The 22,490-nt window shown below is 39.1% G+C and overlaps 1 protein-coding gene across 3 annotated transcripts in view; it reads right to left on the bottom strand.

Annotated features, from left to right (window-relative positions):
- LOC105483348 (solute carrier family 4 member 10) overlaps positions 1-18,886 on the bottom strand; it is a 452,662-nt gene extending 433,776 nt beyond the window's left edge. For 2 of the 3 annotated variants that reach the window (XM_011744188.2, XM_024793282.2), the window contains exon 1: positions 18,778-18,886. The gene's annotated coding sequence lies outside the window, so the exon portion shown is untranslated. The remainder of the gene's footprint in view (positions 1-18,777) is intronic. The other variant, XM_011744189.3, reaches the window with a different exon arrangement.
- Positions 18,887-22,490: the final 3,604 nt, after the last annotated feature.

The following is a 22,490-nucleotide window of genomic DNA, read 5'->3' as shown; positions in this document are numbered from 1 at the left end:
TGTGCCACGTCTCCAAATATAAATTGACTTACTGAAAGAAGAGGAGAGAGGGACATCATTTGTTTGGGGGAGGGGAGGTTTCACGAATTCAGGAACGAGACCTAACTAATAAGTCCCATATTAACAAAAAATTAACATATCAATAGAAGTTTATGAACAAATACCACCAGTTATTGAGAACTAGATTATGTAATCTCAATTCTGTTAAATAATATAAGGTAAAATAAGCAAGCTGGCATCTTCCATTTCACACAACAAATTTTGTGACAATTTTGCAAAATTTTTATTCTGTAGAAAAGAAAATTTTGAAGGATGAACACTGGTATATTTTATTACCAAGCAATGAATTTCAAAGCTAAACACTGGATACTCACGGACATAAAGATGCCAACGATAGACACTGGGGACTACTAGAGTAGGGAGGGAGGGGGACAACCAAAAAACTACTGGGTAACTATGTTCACTACCCAAGGGATGAGATGATTTGTGCCCCAACCTTAGCAGCATACAATACACTTATGTAACAAAGAGGCACATGTAGCCCCTGACTCTAAAATAAAAGTTAAAATTATTGTTTAAAATTTTCAAAAATTGGAGAAGCTTTCCTAATAAAAAACAATATAAGAAATATATTAGAAAGAATATAAATTGGAAAATATTAACAGCAAGAAGTTAAAGAAAAGAAATAAAGATAAAACTATGGCCAAAAAATGAGTCAAAAAAAATTCACATGGAAATAATAAATAAAACATCATTCAAGTTTACCTGGGAATAACATTATGATAACTACCCATTAGAAGACTAAAATAAAGATCCACCATGTACTATTCATTAGAAATTTAAAAAGTATGGAAAGATCAAAATTTTTCTCTTGCAAATCTGTGATTATGCTTTTTTAAAATCTTACATGCAACAAGAAGTAAATTAAAGAAATTTTCTGGTAATCTTTTTTTTTTTTTTTTTTTCCCCAGATGGAGTCTCCCTCTCTGTTGCCCAGGCTGAAATGCAATGGTGCGATCTCAGCTCACTGCAGCCTCTGCCTCCCAGGTTCAAGTGATACTCCTGCCTCAGCCTCCTGAGTAGCTGGGATTACAGGTGCCCGCTGCCACGCCCAGCTAGTTTTTGTATTTTTAGTAAAGACGGGGTTTCATCATGTTGGTCAGGCTGGTTTCAAACTCCTGACCTCAGGTGATCCATCCACCTCGGCCTCCCAAAGTTCTGGGATTACAGGCATGAGCCACCATGCCTGGCCAGTAACTTTTATTTTAAAAAAAAATAAAATTTCTTTATTGTAGAAAATTTGGAAAATTAAAAATAAGACCCATCATATTCTCACTAACTAGAGAAAATCACTGTTAATATTTTTATAAAAACCTTTTCAGTCTTTTATCAATACAATAATGTACAACTTTTAAGTGGAATCTTAATGAGTTAATGATCTGATTTATTCCCTTAACACATAAAATGCCATCAAAAATTCTTTATTTATTTATTTATTTATTTTGAGGCAGAGTCTCACTCTGTCACCCAGGCTGGAGTGCAGTGGCACGATCTTGGCTCACTGCAACCTCCACCTCCAAGTTCAAGTGATTCTCCTACCTCAGCTTCCTGAGTAGCTAGGACTACAGGGACGTGCCACCACGCTTGGCTAATTTTTGTATTTTTAGTAGAGACGGGGTTTCACCAGGCCAGGCTGGTGTTGAAGTCCTGACCTCAGGTGATCCACCCACCTCGGCCTCCCAAAGTGCTGGGATTACAGGTGTGAGCCACCGCACCCTGCCCAAACAACTCTTTAAAATACCACTTTAAACAACTACTGGCATTCCATTTTATAGATGTATACTAATTAATCAGTCTTCTATTGTTGAACATTTTGGTTGTCTACAGTTTCTACCATTATAAACAAATATTGAGTTAATATCTTCATAACTAAATCTCATATATACACAGTTATTTTCTCAGGATTAATAACTAAAAATTAAATTGCAAGGTTAAAAACTATAACTGGGTTTTAAGGGATTTTGTGGGTAATTTTCCCAATGAAAGGATTTATCAATTGTCTGGTTTTTCCATATCTTGCCAAAAATGAACATAACCATTGTTTAAAATTTTTGTCAGTTTGATAGACAAAATGTTCTCTAATTATTTTCATTTCCATTATTTTATTTCCAGAGAGAAAATAAATATTATATGTTTACTAGCTGCTGGGTGTCTTTGTAAATTGCTTTTTCTTGTCTCTGGCCATCTGTAAGAATGGAGGGAAGTGTAGCTTAGTGGTTAAGAGCATAGACTCTGGGGTCAGACAACCCAGGTTTTAATCTTTCACTCATGACTAACTCTAAGACCTCTTTAAGCCTTAACTTCTTTATCTATCTATAAAATAAAGATAATAACAGTACCTAGCTCTCCAGATGAAAAGATGATCTGGTATGTACAATATGCTCTTATATTTTAAGAGCTCTTTATAAGAAGGATTTTCACCCTTTGTTCACCATATGTGTTGCTCCCATTGTTCCGAGTTGTCAGTTGCCTTTCAATCTTGTTTATAGTAGATTTTGGCAGACAGCTTTAAATTTTTTGTAGTAAAATCTATCACTCTTTTCTTCAGGATATTTGCCTTTGGTATCATGCTTAGAAAGGCAACAGATTTAGAGAAGGAGTAAAGATAGTACAACTTTTTCAGGAAAGCAAAATATATCTGGCGTGTGTATTGTGAATAAGATAAAAATCCAACATTCCTCTTCTTATGCACCTCTACTAAGCAAGCACCATTTTTAAATAACGTCAGTCTGAAAAAGAAATGCACAGAAATCACAATGTCAAGTCACTACACATACAACTTCCAATGATCATGGCCTATTGAGTTCCCTAGTTGGCCTAGATCTTTATCTTTGCCTTAAATAAGAGGGATATAAATATACATATAGACATACCATAGCAAATTAAATTAAGTTCCTCTTTTTTTAACCAATTTCCCAGAAGACTGAAATATTTATAATGAAATTAATCATTCCATAAATCAAGGAAGTAGCCAGAATCAATCACATCTGATATAATCTGGCATGTGAGTACAAATTGATTTACCCTACCCTCAGCAAATATAACAAAAAGACTTTCAAAGTTTAAGGAAAATAAATCACTAATAAATTAGCAATGTACTGATCATTTGAACCTGGATGATGTTTTCTTTCCAGCAAAGGACAGTGCACACAAGCTGAAATACCAAACTATAAGCTGAAATACTAAACAATGACCTGATTCTTATCCATGTCACACACAAGAGTATTATTTATCATGGTCTAGTTACAGGGACAGTATTTAATCAACTAATGTCTCTGAATTAAAACTATAAGCAGCTAAACATAATTGAAATATTATAATAATTTTTCAAATTTAGATTAATACTATTTGAATTTTAATGCCTAAAATATCTTAATAGTTAAACAATTTTTGTGATAAGTTGAAGTTCAATCCAACATGATATTTTTATTCCTAATTCATATAGCAGTTCAAACCAAATAGTTACCACTGGCCATATACAGGACATGTTTTTACTTATTACAAGAAATTGAATTCAAGTTTGCCACTTTGGAAACACTAACAGTAGCAATAGATTATGCTACATTTTAAAAAAACACACAAAGAATTATTCTTGAAATCTCAGTATTCCTATTGTGCAGATATTTGGAACAATTGTTTTCTTCTTTCATAGCTATAAAATTGTGGTTAAAAATCAGAATCACAGAAAAGGCTACTGGTTTTCTCAGGGTCACAAAAAAGTAAGTAATAGCATGTCAATGATAAATTTTTCTTAGTCTGCTACTCTATCCACCACAGTATGTAATTTCTGCCATAAACATCTTAAAATATGTAGAAAGTCATAAGAATTGCTAATACTACTTTTCAGCACTGTCATATTTTGTCCGCTGAGCCAAACATACCAGATGTCTTTAAATAAAAGATTTAGACAGCATAAAAATAAAGTGTTATTGTATATGGGCTTTTTAAAAATACACCAATACATTAGGGATATCATAAGGTTTGAATACATGCTATTCCAGAAGAGAGAAAGTTTACAGATACTAATACTGAAGGCAAGGAAAGATAATGACCATAGATGCAAATGAGAGTAAGAAAACAATGAAAATTAGCATAACACTCTGCATGATAAAAATTATTTTATTTATTTTAACATAATGAGCCAGACCATATATTCTCATTGATATGGTTTGGATCTGTGTCCCCGCCAAATCTCATGTTGAAATGTAATCTCCAGTGTTGGAGTGGGGCCTAGTGGGAGATGTTTGGATTGTGGGGGTGTATCCCTCATGAAGTATTTGGTGCCATCACCTTGGCACTGAGTGAGTCCACACGAGATCTGTTTGTTTAAAAGTGTATGGCACCTCAAACTCTTTCTCTCTCTTGTCCTGCTCTGGCCATGTGACATGCCTGCTCCCACTTCACCTTCTGCCACAAGTAAAAGCTCCCTGAGGCCTCCCCAGAAGCCAAAGATTCTTGTACAGCCTGCAGAACCAGAAGCCAGTTAAATCTCTTTTCTTTATATTTACCCAATCTTAGGTATTTTTTATAGCAATGCAAGAATGGCCTAATACACCAGTTTCCTGGGTAAAATATGAGTATTTCATTTCCTAAAATTAATATAGTCCCATCAGTGTATAATTCTAGTAGATTCTATGAAAAGCTATTGTTGATAAGTAGGCTGAAATGACTGTAAAGGGATGAAGGAACTGTGATGTGACTATGAGGATTAACTGGATATTACTACATTTAAACACACACACTCACAACTAGTGAAAACAGAACTGTCTGTGAGAGCAGATTTAAAACAATAGCTTCATCCTGAGCTCCACTTGTGCATCTGTTACATTTACACATTTCTATCTAGTAACTCTGGTTGTTTAACCAAACATCTCTCTCCCCTATTTCTAGTCACAGATGTAATACGGGAATAGGTAGAAAGGAAAAGATAGATGAAGGCAGAGTGGCAAGTCTTACATCCAACACATGTAAAAGGATGTTAAAAGATATGCGTAGACATAGATATAAACATTAAGAAGTCATTATTGTATTTACTTTTATTTTTTGACCTCTAAACTTTTTATTGGATTCCTGCTCCCCAAAGGGTACCCTGTTTCTGCTGACTCAGTGCCTCAGAACTTTGGTGGTGTTGGTCTCAGACACCACTTTGCCATCCACTGTCCTGCAGGCCATGGTCTGTTGGATGGTTTGCATGGAATTGCAACTTACAGAACTTCTACTCATACTTCAGGACACAGTTCACTTATTACAACATGTAATAATTTGCTTATTTGGGTGTTGCCCTCTACAAGACTAGATTTCAAGCTTCTAATAAGCAAAAATTAATCTTACATATCCTTGTGTTCCTAGCACCAATCACACTCCTAGGCATACAGTGTTGAATTATAAACATTTGTTGAAAGATGGCCGAATAGGAACAGCTCCAGTCTCCAACTCCCAGTGCAAGTGACACAAAAGACCGGTGACTTCTGCATTTTCAACTGAGGTACTGGGTTCATCTCACTAGGGAGTGCCGGACAATCGGTGCTGGTCAGCTGCTGCAGCCTGACCACCGAGAGCTGAAGCAGGGCAAGGCATCGCCTCACCTGGGAAGCGCAAGGGGGAAGGGAATCCCTTTCCCTAGCCAGGGAAACTGAGACACACAACACCTGGAAAATCGGGTAACTCCCACCCCAATACTGCGCTTTAAGCAAACAGGCACACCAGGAGATTATATCCCACACCTGGCCGGGAGGGTCCCACGCCCACGGAGCCTCCCTCATTGCTAGCACAGCAGTCTGCGATCTAACCAGAAGGCAGCAGCAAGGCTGTGGGAGGGGCGCCGGCCATTGCTGAGGCTTAAGTAGGTAAACAAAGCCGCTGGGAAGCTTGAACTGGGTGGAGCTCACAGCAGCTCAAGGAAATCTGCCTGTCTCTGTAGACTCCACCTCTGGGGACAGGGCACAGCTAAACAACAACAACAACAAAAAGCAGCAGAAACCTCTGCAGACGCAAACGACTCTGTCTGACAGCTTTGAAGAGAGCAGTGCATCTCCCGACACGGAGGTTGAGATCTGAGAAGGGACAGACTGCTTGCTCAAGTGGGTCCCTGACCCCTGAGTAGCCTAACTGGGAGACATCCCCCACTAGGGGCAGTCTGACACCCCACACCTCACAGGGTGGAGTACACCCCTGAGAGGAAGCTTCCAAAGCAAGAATCAGACAGGTACACTAGCTGTTCAGCAATATTCTATCGTCTGCAGCCTCTGCTGTTGATACCGAGGCAAACAGGGTCTGGAGTGGACCTCAAGCAATCTCCAACAGACCTACAGCTGAGGGTCCTGACTGTTAGAAGGAAAACTATCAAACAGGAAGGACACCTACACCAAAACCCCATCAGTACGTCACCATCATCAAAGACCAGAGGCAGATAAAACCACAAAGATGGGGAAAAAGCAGGGCAGAAAAGCTGGAAATTCAAAAAATAAGAGCGCATCTTCCCCTGCAAAGGAGCGCAGCTCATCGCCAGCAACGGATCAAAGCTGGACGGAGAATGACTTTGACGAGATGAGAGAGGAAGGCTTCAGTTCATCAAACTTCTCAGAGCTAAAGGAGGAATTATGTACCCAGCGAAAAGAAACTAAAAATCTTGAATAAAGAGTGGAAGAATTGATAGCTAGAGTAATTAATGCAGAGAAGGTCATAAACGAAATGACAGAGATGAAAACCATGACAGGAGAAATACGTGACAAATGCACAAGCTTCAGTAACCGGCTCGATATACTGGAAGAAAGACTATCAGCGATTGAGGATCAAATGAATGAAATGAAGCGAGAAGAGAAACCTAAAGAAAAAAGAAGAAAAAGAAATGAACAAAGCCTGCAAGAAGTATGGGATTATGTAAAAAGACCAAATCTACGTCTGATTGGGGTGCCTGAAAGTGAGGGGGAAAATGGAACCAAGTTGGAAAACACTCTTCAGGATATCATCCAGGAGAACTTCCCCAACCTAGTAGGGCAGGCCAACATTCAAATCCAGGAAACACAGAGAACGCCACAAAGATACTCCTCGAGAAGAGCAACTCCAAGACACATACTTGCCAGATTCACCAAAGTTGAAATGAAGGAAAAAATCTTAAGGGCAGCCAGAGAGAAAGGTCGGGTTACCCACAAAGGGAAGCCCATCAGACTAACAGCAGATCTCTCGGCAGAAACTCTCCAAGCCAGAAGAGAGTGGGGGCCAATATTCAACATTCTTAAAGAAAAGAATTTTCAACCCAGAATTTCATATCCAGCCAAACTAAGTTTCATAAGTGAAGGAGAAATAAAATCCTTTACAGATAAGCAAATGGTTAGAGATTCTGTCACCACCAGGCCTGCCTTACAAGAGACCCTGAAGGGAGCACTAAACATGGAAAGGAACAACCGATACCAGCCATTGCAAAAACATGCCAAAATGTAAAGACCATCGAGGCTAGGAAGGAACTGCATCAACTAACGAGCAAAATAACTAGTTAATATCATAATGGCAGGATCAAGTACACACATAACAATATTAACCTTAAATGTAAATGGACTGAATGCTCCAATTAAAAGACACAGACTGGCAAACTGGATAAAGAGTCAAGACCCATCAGTTTGCTGTATTCAGGAGACCCATCTCACATGCAGAGACATATATAGGCTCAAAATAAAGGGATGGAGGAAGATCTACCAAGCAAATGGAGAACAAAAAAAAAGCAGGGGTTGCAATACTAGTCTCTGATACAACAGACTTTAAACCATCAAAGATCAAAAGACACAAAGAAGGCCATTACATAATGGTAAAGGAATCAATTCAACAGGAAGAGCTAACTATCCTAAATATATATGCACCCAATACAGGAGCACCCAGATTCATAAGGCAAGTCCTTAGAGACTTACAAAGAGACTTAGACTCCCATACAATAATAATGGGAGACTTCAACACTCCACTGTCAACATTAGACAGATCAACGAGACAGAAAGTTAACAAGGATATCCAGGAATTGAACTCATCTCTGCAGCAAGCAGACCTAATAGATATCTATAGAACTCTCCACCCCAAATCAGCAGAATATACATTCTTCTCAGCACCACATCACACTTATTCCAAAATTGACCACATAATTGGAAGTAAAGCACTCCTCAGCAAATGTACAAGAACAGACATTATAACAAACTGTCTCTCAGACCACAGTGCAATCAAACTAGAACTCAGGACTAAGAAACTCAATCAAAACCACTCAACTACATGGAAACTGAACAACCTGCTCCTGAATGACTACTGGGTACATAACGAAAGGAAGGCAGAAATAAAGATGTTCTTTGAAACCAATGAGAACAAAGATACAACATACCAGAATCTCTGGGACACATTTAAAGCAGTGTGTAGAGGGAAATTTATAGCACTAAATGCCCACAAGAGAAAGCTGGAAAGATCTAAAATTGACACTCTAACATCACAATGAAAAGAACTAGAGAAGCAAGAGCAAACACATTCAAAAGCTAGCAGAAGGCAAGAAATAACTAAGATCAGAGAAGAACTGAAGGAGATAGAGACACAAAAAACCCTCCAAAAAATCAATGAATCCAGGAGTTGGTTTTTTGAAAAGATCAACAAAATTGACAGACCGCTAGCAAGACTAATAAAGAAGAAAAGAGAGAAGAATCAAATAGACGCAATACAAAATGATAAAGCGGATATCACCACCGACCCCACAGAAATACAAACTACCATCAGAGAATACTATAAACACCTCTACGCAAATAAATTAGAAAATCTAGAGGAAATGGATAATTTCCTGGACACTTACACTCTTCCAAGACTAAACTAGGAAGAAGTTGAATCCCTGAATAGACCAATAGCAGGCTCTGAAATTGAGGCAATAATTAATAGCCTACCAACCAAAAAAAGTCCAGGACCAGATGGATTCACAGCTGAATTCTACCAGAGGTACAAGGAGGAGCTGGTACCATTCCTTCTGAAACTATTCCAATCTATAGAAAAAGAGGGAATCCTCCCTAACTCATTTTATGAGGCCAACATCATCCTGATACCAAAGCCTGGTAGAGACACAACAAAAAAAGAGAATTTTAGACCAATATCCCTGATGAACATCAATGCAACAATTCTCAATAAAATACTGGCAAACCGGATCCAGCAGCACATCAAAAAGCTTATCCACCATGATCAAGTGGGCTTCATCCCTGGGATGCAAGGCTGGTTCAACATTCACAAATCAATAAACGTAATCCAGCATATAAACAGAACCAAAGACAAGAACCACATGATTATCTCAAAAGATGCAGAAAAGGCTTTTAACAAAATTCAACAGCCCTTCATGCTAAAAATGCTCAATAAATTCGGTATTGATGGAATGTACCTCAAAATAATAAGAGCTATTTATGACAAACCCACAGCCAATATCATACTGAATGGGCAAAAACTGGAAAAATTCCCTTTGAAAACTGGCACAAGACAGGGATGCCCTCTCTCACCACTCCTATTCAACATAGTGTTGGAAGTTTTGGCTAGGGCAATCAGGCAAGAGAAAGAAATCAAGGGTATTCAGTTAGGAAAAGAAGAAGTCAAATTGTCCCTCTTTGCAGATGACAGGATTGTATATTTAGAAAACCCCATCATCTCAGCCCAAAATCTCCTTAAGGTGATAAGCAACTTCAGCAAAGTCTCAGGATACAAAATTAATGTGCAAAAATCACAAGCATTCTTATACACCAGTAACAGACAAACAGAGAGCCAAATCATGAATGAACTTCCATTCACAATTGCTTCAAAGAGAATAAAATACCTAGGAATCCAACTTACAAGGGATGTAAAGGACCTCTTCAAGGAGAACTACAAACCACTGCTCAGTGAAATAAAAGAGGACACAAACAAATGGAAGAATATTCCATGCTCATGGATAGGAAGAATCAATATTGTGAAAATGGCCATACTGCCCAAGGTTATTTAGAGATTCAATGCCATCCCCATCAAGCTACCAATGAGTTTCTTCACAGAATTTGAAAAAAACTGCTTTAAAGTTCATATGGAACCAAAAAAGAGCCCCCATTTCCAAGACAATCCTAAGTCAAAAGAACAAAGCTGGAGGCATCACGCTACCTGACTTCAAACTATACTACAAGGCTACAGTAACCAAAACAGCACGGTACTGGTACCAAAACAGAGATATAGACCAACGGAACAGAACAGAGTCCTCAGAAATAATACCACACATCTACAGCCATCTGATCTTTGACAAACCTGAGAGAAACAAGAAATGGGGAAAGGATTCCCTATTTAATAAATGGTGCTGGGAAAATTGGCTAGCCATAAGTAGAAAGCTGAAACTGGATCCTTTCCTTACTCCTTATATGAAAATTAATTCAAGATGGATTAGAGACTTAAATGTTAGACCTACTACCATAAAAACCCTAGAAGAAAACCTAGGTAGTACCATTCAGGACATAGGCATGGGCAAAGACTTCATGTCTAAAACACCAAAAGCAACGGCAGCAAAAGCCAAAATTGACAAATGGGATCTCATTAAACTAAAGAGCTTCTGCACAGCAAAAGAAACTACCATCAGAGTGAACAGGCAACCTACAGAATGGGAGAAAATTTTTGTAATCTACTCATCTGACAAAGGGCTAATATCCAGAACCTACAAAGAACTCAAACAAATTTACAAGAAAAAAACAAACAACCCCATCGAAAAGTGGGCAAAGGATATGAACAGACACTTCTCAAAAGAAGACATTCATATAGCCAACAGACACATGAAAAAATGCTCATCATCACTGGCCATCAGAGAAATGCAAATCAAAATCACAATGAGATACCATCTCACACCAGTTAGAATGGCGATCATTAAAAAGTCAGGAAACAACAGGTGCTGGAGAGGATGTGGAGAAATAGGAACACTTTTACACTGTTGGTGGGACCGTAAACTAGTTCAACCATTATGGAGAACAGTATGGCGATTCCTCAAGGATCTAGAACTAGATGTACCATATGACCCAGCCATCCCATTACTGGGTATATACCCAAAGGATTATAAATCATGCTGCTATAAAGACACATGCACACGTATGTTTATTGCGGTACTATTCACAATAGCAAAGACTTGGAATCAACCCAAATGTCCATCAGTGACAGACTGAATTAAGAAAATGTGGCACATATACACCATGGAATACTATGCAGCGATAAAAAAGGATGAGTTTGTGTCCTTTGTAGGGACATGGATGCAGCTGGAAACCATCATTCTTAGCAAACTATCACAAGAACAGAAAACCAAACACCGCATGTTCTCACTCATAGGTGGGAACTGAACAATGAGATCACTTGGACTCGGGAAGGGGAACATCACACACCGGGGCCTACCATGGGGAGGGGGCAGGGGGAGGGATTGCATTGGGAGTTATACCTGATGTAAATGACGAGTTGATGGGTGCTGACGAGTTGATGGGTGCAGCACAGCAACATGGCACAAGTATACATATGTAACAAACCTGCACGTTATGCACATGTACCCTAGAACTTAAAGTATAACAATAATAATAATAAAAAAAAAATTTGTTGAATGATGAATGAACAAATATTCAATCAGGACTCACAGAGTTTTTTAGGAGTGGTAGAATCTGTTTTTCTTTCCTCTCCTTTCTCTTCCTCCTCCCCTCAACTACCCCATTCTCATCCACTAAAACTCCTAACTTCAGCAGCAAATAAAAGATCTTTTCTATAAGACACATTATTCCAGGAAGATGAAATAAATGTACTTTTCCTTATTCCACCTATTAGGTAAAACTATTAGCCCTGGACATAATATGTAAAGCAAACACAGGAAGTCTCTGAAAGGTGGAGAGAAGATTGCTTGCTAGGAACATCACAACCCAAAGAACAACATGGTCATGTGTTCCTTGGGATTCATTTTTGCCTAATATATCTGAGACCTGCAGCTGAAGAAGCCAGAAACAAGAAAATATCAACACGCATGGGCAAAATAGCCTGAACAAAAGCTTGTTCTCTCTAGCTGAAGGCCAGGAAAAGGGTGGCCTAGTCAGACAGAAAATTTTTAGACAAGAAGAACTCTATTCCAGCCTAACCCCACAGAAAAAGCTGTTGCTCCACTCCCATCCATGCCAATGAAGACCATGTGGGGAGCCTACATTTCCACTCTCATGAGACAGTAATGAGGTGCTCCAACACGCTCACCAGAGTGGTATCAAAGAAAGCCAAGTAGGGTGCCAGGACGTTCATCCCTCTGGCCAATAACATGATCTCCTCCTCCCTGCAGTGTGAGTAAAAAACCACACAAGGAGCCAGAACTTCTGCCCCCATCAAGCAGTAATGAGGCACCCTCCTCACCCCACTGAGGTAGTGTTAGAGGAGGCCTACTAAAGAATCAAGACTTTCACCATCACCCAGCAATAATGAGGCCACCTCCACCACAGTGTCAATGGAGCCAGAATCCCCACCCTCACCCAGCAGTAATAGGTAGTTCCTCCCATTCAAGTGTCAACAAGGCCAATTGGAGAAACTAGACTTCCATTATGCATGATATTAATAAGGTGGCACCTCCCTCCTTCCACTACTAGAGTGGTGTCAGAGACGGCCAGTCAAAACGGAAGGTTTAAATAAGATTTAGAGTCTCATAACATAATATGAAAATGTCCAGATTTCAATCAAAAATCACACATCATACTAACAACCAGAAAGGTCTCCACTGAATGAAAAAAAGTAATAGATGCCAACAACCGATGACAAAGGTGCTAGAATTACCTAACAAATATTTTAAAGCAGCCATTATAAACATGTTTCAATGAGTAATTACAAACTGGCTTGAAACAAATAAAAAATAAAAAGCTTTAGCAAAGAAAAAGAATGTCTCAACAAACAAATGAAAGACATAAAGAAGAATCAAATTGAAGTTTAGAACTGAGAGATATAGTAACTGAAATTTTAAAAAGCTCAGTGAATAAGTTCAACAGCAGAATGGAGGAAATAGAGGAAAGAAATCATGAACAGAAAGAATGAACAATACAAATTACTCAATACAAACAACATAGAGAAAAAAGACTTGAAAAAAGTGAACATGCTTCAGGAACCTTTGGAAGCATTTTTTAAATGTAAAATTTGTGCCACTGAAGTCCTGGAAGGAGAGAAAAATGAGGGCAGGGATGAAAAAGTACTTAAAGAACTAATGGCTGAAGACTTCCCACATTTAGCAAGAAACATAAAACTACAAATTCATGAAGTTGAGTGAACCCCAAACAAGATAACAAAATAATACACAGGAAGACACATCATAATTAAAATTATGAAAACTAAAGACAAAGTGTTGAAAGCAGCCATGACACTGTACATGTAGGGGAAAACAATTTGAATAACAGTGAGTTTCTCCCTGGAGAAACCATGGAGGCCAGAAAGAAGTGGCACAGTATCTTTCAAGTGAAAAGAACTGTCAACCCAGAACTTTACACCCAGTGAAATTACCCTTCAGGAATTAAGGAGAAAGCAGTACATTCTCACGTAAAGGAAAATTAGGATAGTTTTTCAAAAGTAGACCTACCCTAAAATAACAGCTTTTAAAAGCTCTCTAAACACAAATGTTAAAAGAAGGAAGCTTGGAACATCAGAAATGAAAAAAGGATGCAGCAACAGAAATATGAGTAAATAAAATGGGCTTTCCTTTGCCTCCTGAGTTTTCTAAATTATGATAGACCATTGAAACAAAAATTATAAGACTCTATTACATGGTTCTAAATGTAGATATAGAGTAAATATGACAATTATAAACAAAGGAGAGGAAAAGGATGCAGGTAGCATTCATATACTTTACACAAACTGGTAAAACAATGATGCCAGTAGATTGTGATAAACTATATATGTTGCAACACCTAGAGCAAACTTTAAAAAAAAATTATACAAAGAGATACACTCAAAAACACTATAAATAAAACAAAATGGAACACTAAAACTTGTTCAAACAACCCACTAGAAGACAAGAAGAAAACAGAGAGCTGAGAAAAGAGAACAAAGATAAAAGAAAAAATATAGGGTAAATTTAAGTCCTGTTGAAATAGGAACAGTTCATGTGCCGGGCGTGTGGCTCGCTTCTTCATGACCCGCTGCTCGAAACCCCTAGGGATAGCAGGCAGACGGGTAGGTCATGTGGAACGTGGGCTCTTACCCTATGGCAGGGTCTAGGGGTGAATGTTTACAGCTCCTGAGGCCCCAGTGGGCATGTGTTACAGTGTGCTCTTTCAGTGTAGCCGTTCAAAAGCGGCTTGTGTTAACCAGTGCAAATTGTCTTATCGCAAGGACAGAGGGCTTTCTGTATCCCAGGGTCTTGCCTTAGTGTACCAGAAAAATCGGATCACACATGGACTTGGAGAATGACTGCAAGGTTTTTTATTGAGTAGTGGTAGCTCTCATCAAGGTGAATGGGGAGGCCCAGAAGGGGGATGGAGTGGGAAGGTGGTTTTCCCCTGGAGTTGGGGTGCCCAGCAGCCAGACTATCCTCCAACCACTCCAGCCAAATTCCCCTCAGGTCTGCATTGTTCTGCCAGTTGATGGCCCACCAGCAACTGCTGGTGCCTGTCAGTGTGCTCTTCAGCCAATGTGTTCTTCCCAACGTTCAACCATTTGTGTGTTCTTCCACCAGTGTGATCCTCTCGACGTCCAGCCACTTGCATCTCTGCCCACCAGGGTCTCAGGGTTTTTACAGGAACAGGATGGGGGCATAGCAGGCCAGGTGGTCTTGGAAAATTCAACATTTGGGCACGAAAACAGAAATGCCTGTCCTTACATAGGTCCATGGGCACAGGCCCAGGGGTGGAATGCTGGCCAGGGACCCCAGCCTTCTCCTCCTAGCATTTCCCTGCTCCCTATCCCATATCACTAATGAAAAAAATCAAAAAACAAAAAAAACAGTGGATGAATAGATTTTAAAACAACAAAAACATACAGGCTAGGGGTAGTGGTTCATTCCTGTAATCCTAGTGCTTTCAGGAGGTTGAGGCAGGAGGATTGCTTGAGGCAAGGAGTTTGAGATCAGCTTGGGCAATATAGCAAGACCTCCATCTTTACCAAAAATATAAAACAAACTTAGCCCAGCATGGTGGTATGTGCTTATAGTCCCAGCTACTCGGGAGCCTGAGAGGGGAGGATCACTTAAATCCCTTGATCACTTGAGCAGTTTGAGGCTGCAGTGATCTATAATCACACCTCACTCCAGCCTGGGTAACAGAGTGAGACTCTGTCTCTAAAGAAAGAGAGAGAGAGAAGACACAAATCACCAATATCAGGAATAAAACAGGAAGTTTCACTAAAGACCCTACAGCCACAAAAACGATAATAAAGAAATACTATGAACAACACTACAAACATAATTTTGACAACTTAGATGTAATGAACCAATTCCCCAACAAACCCGAATCACCATAACTCACCCAATATGAAATACATAATTTGAAAATCCATATCACTACTAAAATAATTGAATTTTTAACTAAAAAAAAAAAGAAATCTGCAGGCCTAGGTGGGTTCACTGGAAAATTTCACAAAATGTTTGAAGAATAATAACACCAATTCTACATAATGTTTTGCAGAAAATAGAAAGGGAAGAAACATTTTCCAATACGTTTTATGAAGATAGTATTACACTTAGCCCAAAACCAAAGATAGGACCAAAAATAAAAAAAATAAAAACTACCATGTTAATGCATTGAAATAATATATTAAAGATGTTAATTCTCCCCAAATTGATGCATAGGTTTAATGCAATTCTTATCAGAATCTCAGTAGGTATTTTTTTTATATTTAGACAAGACTATTTTACTATTTATATGAATAATCAAAGAACTAGAAGAGCTAAAACAATTTTTTAAAAGAAGAATGAAGAAGAATCAAGATACCTAATTTCAGAACTATTTATATAACAATAGTAATCAAGACTAAGTGATATTGGTCTACAGATACATACATCAATGGAATAGAACAGAGAACACAGAAATAGAGCCATATAAATATGCCCAAATGGTTTTCGACAGTAGTACAAAAGCAATTCAGGGACGAAAGACAGACTTTTCAACAAACTGTGTTGGAGCAATTGGACACCCATAGGCAATAAAATGAACTTCAACCTAAATCTCACACTTTGTATAAAAATTAACTCAAAATAAGTTATATACATTAAAATAAAGTATAAAATAGTAAAACTTTTAGAAAAAAAACCATAGGAAAAAATGAAGATCTAGGGTTAGGCAAAAAGGTTCTAAGATTTGACACCAAAAGCATAATCGATAAAAGGAAAAAAATGACAAACTGGACTTCCTCCAAATTAAAAACTTTTTCTCTTTGACATACAGAATGGGAGAAAAAATTTGCAAACTATGCATCCAACAAATGTCAAGTACCCAGAATCTGTAAGGAACTTAAATAAATTAATAAGTAAAAAAACAACCCCATTAAAAAATAGACAAAGTACATGAACTGAAAGTTCTCAAAGGAAGTCATACACACAGCAAACAAGCATATGAAAAAATGCTCAACATCACTAATCATTAGAGAAATGCAAATCAAAACCACAATGAGATACCATCTCTCACTAGTCAGAATGGCCATTATTAAAAAGTCAAAAAACAACAGATGCTGGCAGGGTTGCAGAGAAAAGGGAATGCTTATATACTGCTGGTGAGAATGTAAACTAGTTCAGTCACTGTGGAAAGCAATATATAACCAAAGGAATATCAGTTGTTCTACTATAAAGACACATACACTTGTATGTTTATCACAGCACTATTCACACAATGGTAAAGACATGGAATCAACCTAGATGCTCAGCAATGGTGGGCTGGATAAAGAAAATATGGCATATATACACCATAGAACACTACACAACCATAAAAAAAAAAGAATGAAATCATGTTCTTTGCAGCAACATGGATGCTGCTTGGGGCCATTATCCTAAACAAATTAATGCAGGAACAGAAAACCAAATACCACATGTTCTTACCTATAAGTAGAAGCTACACATTGAGTGCACATGTACACAAAGAAGGGAACAATAAACATTGGAGCCTACTTGAGAGTGGAGGATGGGAGGACAGTGAGAATGGAGGGGGGGAAACTATGTATTAGGTACTTTGCTCACTACCTGGGTGATGAAATAATTTGTACACCAAACCCAAGAGACACACAATTTACCCATGTAACAAACCTGAACATGTACTCCAAAAACTAAATAAAAGTTGGAGGCATATCAGAATTAATGTACATTGTGTAATAAATTCTTGTACTCTGAGTTTTTTTAACGTTGCTCTTTGAAAGATTCTGTTACTAAGACGAAAACACAAACTATAGACTGTGAGAAAACATTTGCAAACCACATATCAAAAAAATGATGATACATTAAATATAAAAAGAACTCTTAAAAACTCAGCACTTAAAAAAATCTATTAGAAAATGGGCAAAAGGGCCAGGCACAGTAGCTCACACCTGTAATCTCAGCACTTTGGGAGGCTGAGGCGGGCAGACCACTTAGGTCAGGAGTGGCCAGCATGGTGAAACCCCATGACCACTAAAAATACAAAAAAAAAAAAATAGCTGGGCATGATGGCAGGCAACTGTAATCCCAGCTACTGGAGATGCTGAGGCTAAAGAATTGCTTCAACCTGAGAGGCAGAGGTTGCACTCCAGCCTGGGTGACACGGTGAGACTCCATCTCAACAAAACAAAACAAAACAAAACAAAAAACAGAAAATGGGCAAAATGGGCATGAAAAAACATTTCACCAAAGAGGACACACAGATGGCAAAGAAGCACATAAAAAGATATTCAATATCACCAGTTATTAGTGGCATAGCAAATTAAAACCATGAGATACAACTGCACACCTATCAGAATGTTTAAAATTAAAAATAGTGACAAAATCAAATGCTGGTAACAATGCAGAGAAACTCATACATACTGTATGGTACCATTTATATAACATTCTTGAATGATAATATTACAGAAGTGGAGAACATACTAGGGTTATTAGGGATTAAGGAAGGGGTGGGGAGCAGGAAGAAATTGGGTGTGGGTATAAAAGGGAAACATGAGGGACCCTTGTGGTGATGGAAATGTTCTGTATCATGACTGTATCAATATCAATCTCCCAATGTTACCCAATGGTTACATCTTGTAAAACTATATAGCATAATATCACAATATTGTAAGAGTAAGGGTACACAGGATCTCTCTGTATTATTTCTTATAAGTATACATAAATGTACAATAAAATCCAATTTCTAAGTTTAAAAAAAAAAATCATTTTTCTTAAAGAACTAGAATAAGGAACAATAGTGAGTATCCCATAGTCAACAAAATACATTTCCTAAATACAGTGTTAAATCGAAGAATGATTAAACAACTAGGCAATTCCTATTGGTCTATGCTTCATCTGATGGATAGCCCTGTCTTGACCGTGTAGGTAATTAAAACCCAACTCAACATCCTTGTTTTGTGTCATGATGGGCAACGCAAGTTTAGTGTAAAGGGTCACAAGGAACCTTAGAGGTCATCCAATTCAACTTTTTCATTTTACAGAAGAAAAAATTGAGGGAAGATGGGTGACCAGATTTTATGAAATTCAGGGAAGATGGCTGACTAGATGTAGGTAGTATGTGCCTCTTCCACAGAGAGGAATCAGAATAGTAAGTAGATACTCACCTTTTGAAGAGATGGTCTAGGAGAGCATGCTGGGATTCACAGAGAATAGATGGGAAGCATCAGAAGTAAGTAGAGGATCTGAGGCATCTTGCTCAGCCAGGTACTCACTAAGAGCTGGGAGAGGCTTCTAAACACAGGGAAACAGGAAGAGAGAAACCCCAAGGGCTTAGCTTTTATGACCTTGACTACAGGGGAGACCCTTGACCCACTAGGCCCTTGAGCCTGACGTACGGAGCTGCCTAAAGATTTCACAGAGACATTGCTCCAGAAAGGAAACCCACATGAAATCCCACAGGCATCCAGGCCTAGAGCAGCCTCAGCAAGGTGCCACTTTGAGATCTTAGCTACAGGGGACCTACAGATGTGGCTGCTGCCACTGCGCAGCTCCAAGCAGGGAAATGGGAGACTAGGTTCTCCCTTTCTCCTCTGGGAGGGTCTCTACTGCCCAGATGCAGTATGTTATTGAGACCGAGATGTGAGTGGCCAGTACTCTCCACAGCTTCCTGACCACACTGCCTGCCTGGGAGGGGCACCACCCTCTCTGGTCTCAAGCCCAAGGTATCATTTTAAGAGTTTAATGCTAAGTTAGGCCCCACCCTCGGGCCAAGTTCAAGTTGATGTGGTTGCAACCACCGCTTAGCCAAGGAGGGACAAGGAAACAAAGCTCTCTTACACATACCTAGAACAATATCCACTGCCTTGCCACAGGCTCCTATGAGACTGAGACTTGAGCAGACTACACTCTTCATAGCTTCTTCCCCATGCTGTTCGCCTGAGGTGGGAGGGCCTACCCACTCTGGACACCAGCCCACAGCTGGCACCATTCTGAGAGTTTAACAGTGAGTTGTGTCCTACCTTCGGGCCAAATTTGAGTTGATGTGGTTGCAGCCACCACCCAGCAGTAGGAGGGACAGGGAAACCAAGCTCTCCTAAAGACAATACCCACTGCCCTGCTACATGCAGCTGTGAGACTGGGGACTAGACTGCTGAATGCATTGCTGCTTCTAGGAACACCAACACAGACTGTTTAAGTCCCAGTAGGTTGCTCCACCACTGCTACTGCCATCACCCACACAATACCAACAGCAGAGGGACCTGAGAACCCACCCACACTCCTGGCCCGCTGCTGCCACTTGTAGCTTCTAAGAAAACTACCTGAATGCCCAAGAATCAGCCCTCCAGGACCCGCAAAGACCAGAGTCGGTATAAGCTGTTCTGAGTCCAGAAAAAAAAAAAAAAGGCACGTTGCCCCACTGCTGCCACCATAGGCCCTGCTCAGTTAGACATCCAAGTCCCCAGCAAAACTTCACTACTACTTCAACTAATAACTGTAATAATAAATGTACCCTAATCCATCAGGAAAATCACAGATACCACTGACCCTGTGTACTGTTGAAGAAGTCAACGCAAAGATCACACTATCACAGGCACCCACAATCAAAGCTAAAATATCCTGTTCAACCAACAATATACACACATCTTTAGGAAAAAATTCTCCCCTATGAAAATAATTTTCAAAAAATTGGAATGGGGCTTCCCTGTGGGGGTCATCATGGGGGTTTCCTGGGCTTTCAGCTCTTCCAAGACTGACATGAAAACTGCCAAACTCTGCCAAACTCGGAAATGGTGATTAGGAAACATGGGGATCTGGGAGAAACAACTGCAAAATCAGTATCCCCCTAAAGGAGCACCAGAAGAGGATGAGTGATATTCCATCCAAAAGAGAAGGCTGTCTTTATTGTATGAAGCCATTTAGATGATTAAAATTCCATTTGCCATATTGTAAGATGACCACACCAATCATACCTGCTAATCAAAAAGTTCAAGCAAGCTATACTCCCACAAGCTAAAAAAAAAAAAAAAGGGGGGGGGTGGTGACAAACACAAATTTAATTAAAGCTAAAAGGAGAGAGTTAGAAATGGAGAGTGAGTGAGGTAAGTAATACTAAGTTGATAAGGGGCAAACCAGAATGGACAATTAAGTCCTTTCCACTGCTAGCCTTGGTTTGGAAAGAGCAAGTACTACAAAAGCAGACAAAGACATCAACAATCAAATTCCTTCAAAATGTTAAAAAGTACTGAGCCAAAGAGTACTTTCCAAGGAGAAACCAAGGCTCCATTTTATGCATCAGAGAACATTGTTCCTAAACTAGAACTTAACAAAGATTTGCCTAAATCAGGGGAATGTAGATGTAATCCTTCAGAAACTGAAGCACCTTTACTGGTTAGTTCAATGAAAACTTCTTTGTCAAAACAAGACAGAAAATATTCCTCAGCCATACTTAATGATGTGTAAGCAGTTTCTGTTGATCTGAAATTGAAAAAAAATGATCCCCAAAGATAACAGCATCTAGTAAAAGTACTAGATATGCCTACTGGTGATTATCACTGTTCAAAGAATCTCACTGATGGAGTTAGAACAGTAACAATCTCATTGTCAAGCAATGAGAGAGATTCCAAAGGTAGAGATCACCCCTCAAGAGTCTCCACTGATATTAGAGACACTGAGACTTGGGAAAAGAACATAGAATACTAATTAAGCCTTAAAAATAGCTCATTAGGCAAAATCTGAGTCATGGGGAACCAAGAATAAGAACTTAGCCTCAGAGTAGAGAAAATGCAGGAGAAAAGTGTGTCTGGGACAGAAAAGCAGTAATGGACTGCCATGAGCATGGCTCTGAGGACTTCAACACTGATGATTCAGCCACAGAGAAGAAATCTCAAGATGAAGACTCCATTTAAGCTTGTTCATTCCAAGGGCGATAACTTACAATGAGTTTCTTTCTGTAACACAACCAAGCAGCCAAAGTCTTGCCTCTCTGTCTACAAAATGTATTCAAGAAGAGAAAGTAAAAGACTGCAGTCATAATTGAGTCTCAGATGTAAAGGCATTAGTGGAGAGTAAAGAACAAGTCTCTCTGGAGCCCATACCTGGCTTCAGTTCCAAGCATTGCATATTTAGTGACAGGGTCCTTTAGGTTCAACCCAGGATCACACTTCTCAGAGCCCCTTCACCAATCATGCTACAACCACTGACAGAAAGGACCTTCCAGCTCCATAGGGCTGGAGTTGTTTCCTGCCTATCTTGGACTAGGGGTGTTCCCAGGAAAGCCTCAGTGTTGGAATGCAATGGCCCAGAAACCACAGTTTATCAGTCCCCAGAAGGGAAGACTTTCACAATTCCTTTGTTGGAAAGAAATTTGACGATATAAGAAGTTTGAAACCCCCAATCAGACTTACAATCTCCAAATTCTCTCTAATGAAGCTCTTGGGAGCTGTACAAAAAGGCTGGACTAAGGGCAATACCACCATAAAGAAGAGTGGAGTCAGTGGTATCACAATGCTCTTTACAGGATACTTCATCCTCTGTGGTAGCTGGGGTTTCATGCATCTGAAGCTGCAGTACTGGTGTAAGTAGTGTTGACCTGGATATCACTTAAGAAATCTTTGGAACTACAAGAGGCATATAGTGGAGCTGACTTCAATACGTAGTTAACAATTTAAAATGGCATTTAGAACAAGAAGAGGGAGTGAAAAGAATAAAACTATTAAAATCTGTAACAATTATATAGAAAGTAAATTTTTTATTAATGTGGACAAAGAAATATGAAAAGGTGACTGCTATACCAGAAGCACAGATATCAATGGAAGGACATAGGAAACATGAAAAAGTAGGGATTTATGACACCACCAAAGGACCACAACAATTGTCT

The sequence above is a fragment of the Macaca nemestrina genome, chromosome 11 (genome assembly GCF_043159975.1).
Source record: "Macaca nemestrina isolate mMacNem1 chromosome 11, mMacNem.hap1, whole genome shotgun sequence".
Classification (NCBI taxonomy): domain Eukaryota; kingdom Metazoa; phylum Chordata; class Mammalia; order Primates; family Cercopithecidae; genus Macaca; species Macaca nemestrina.
This window is presented reverse-complemented; position numbering and strand designations above follow the sequence as displayed.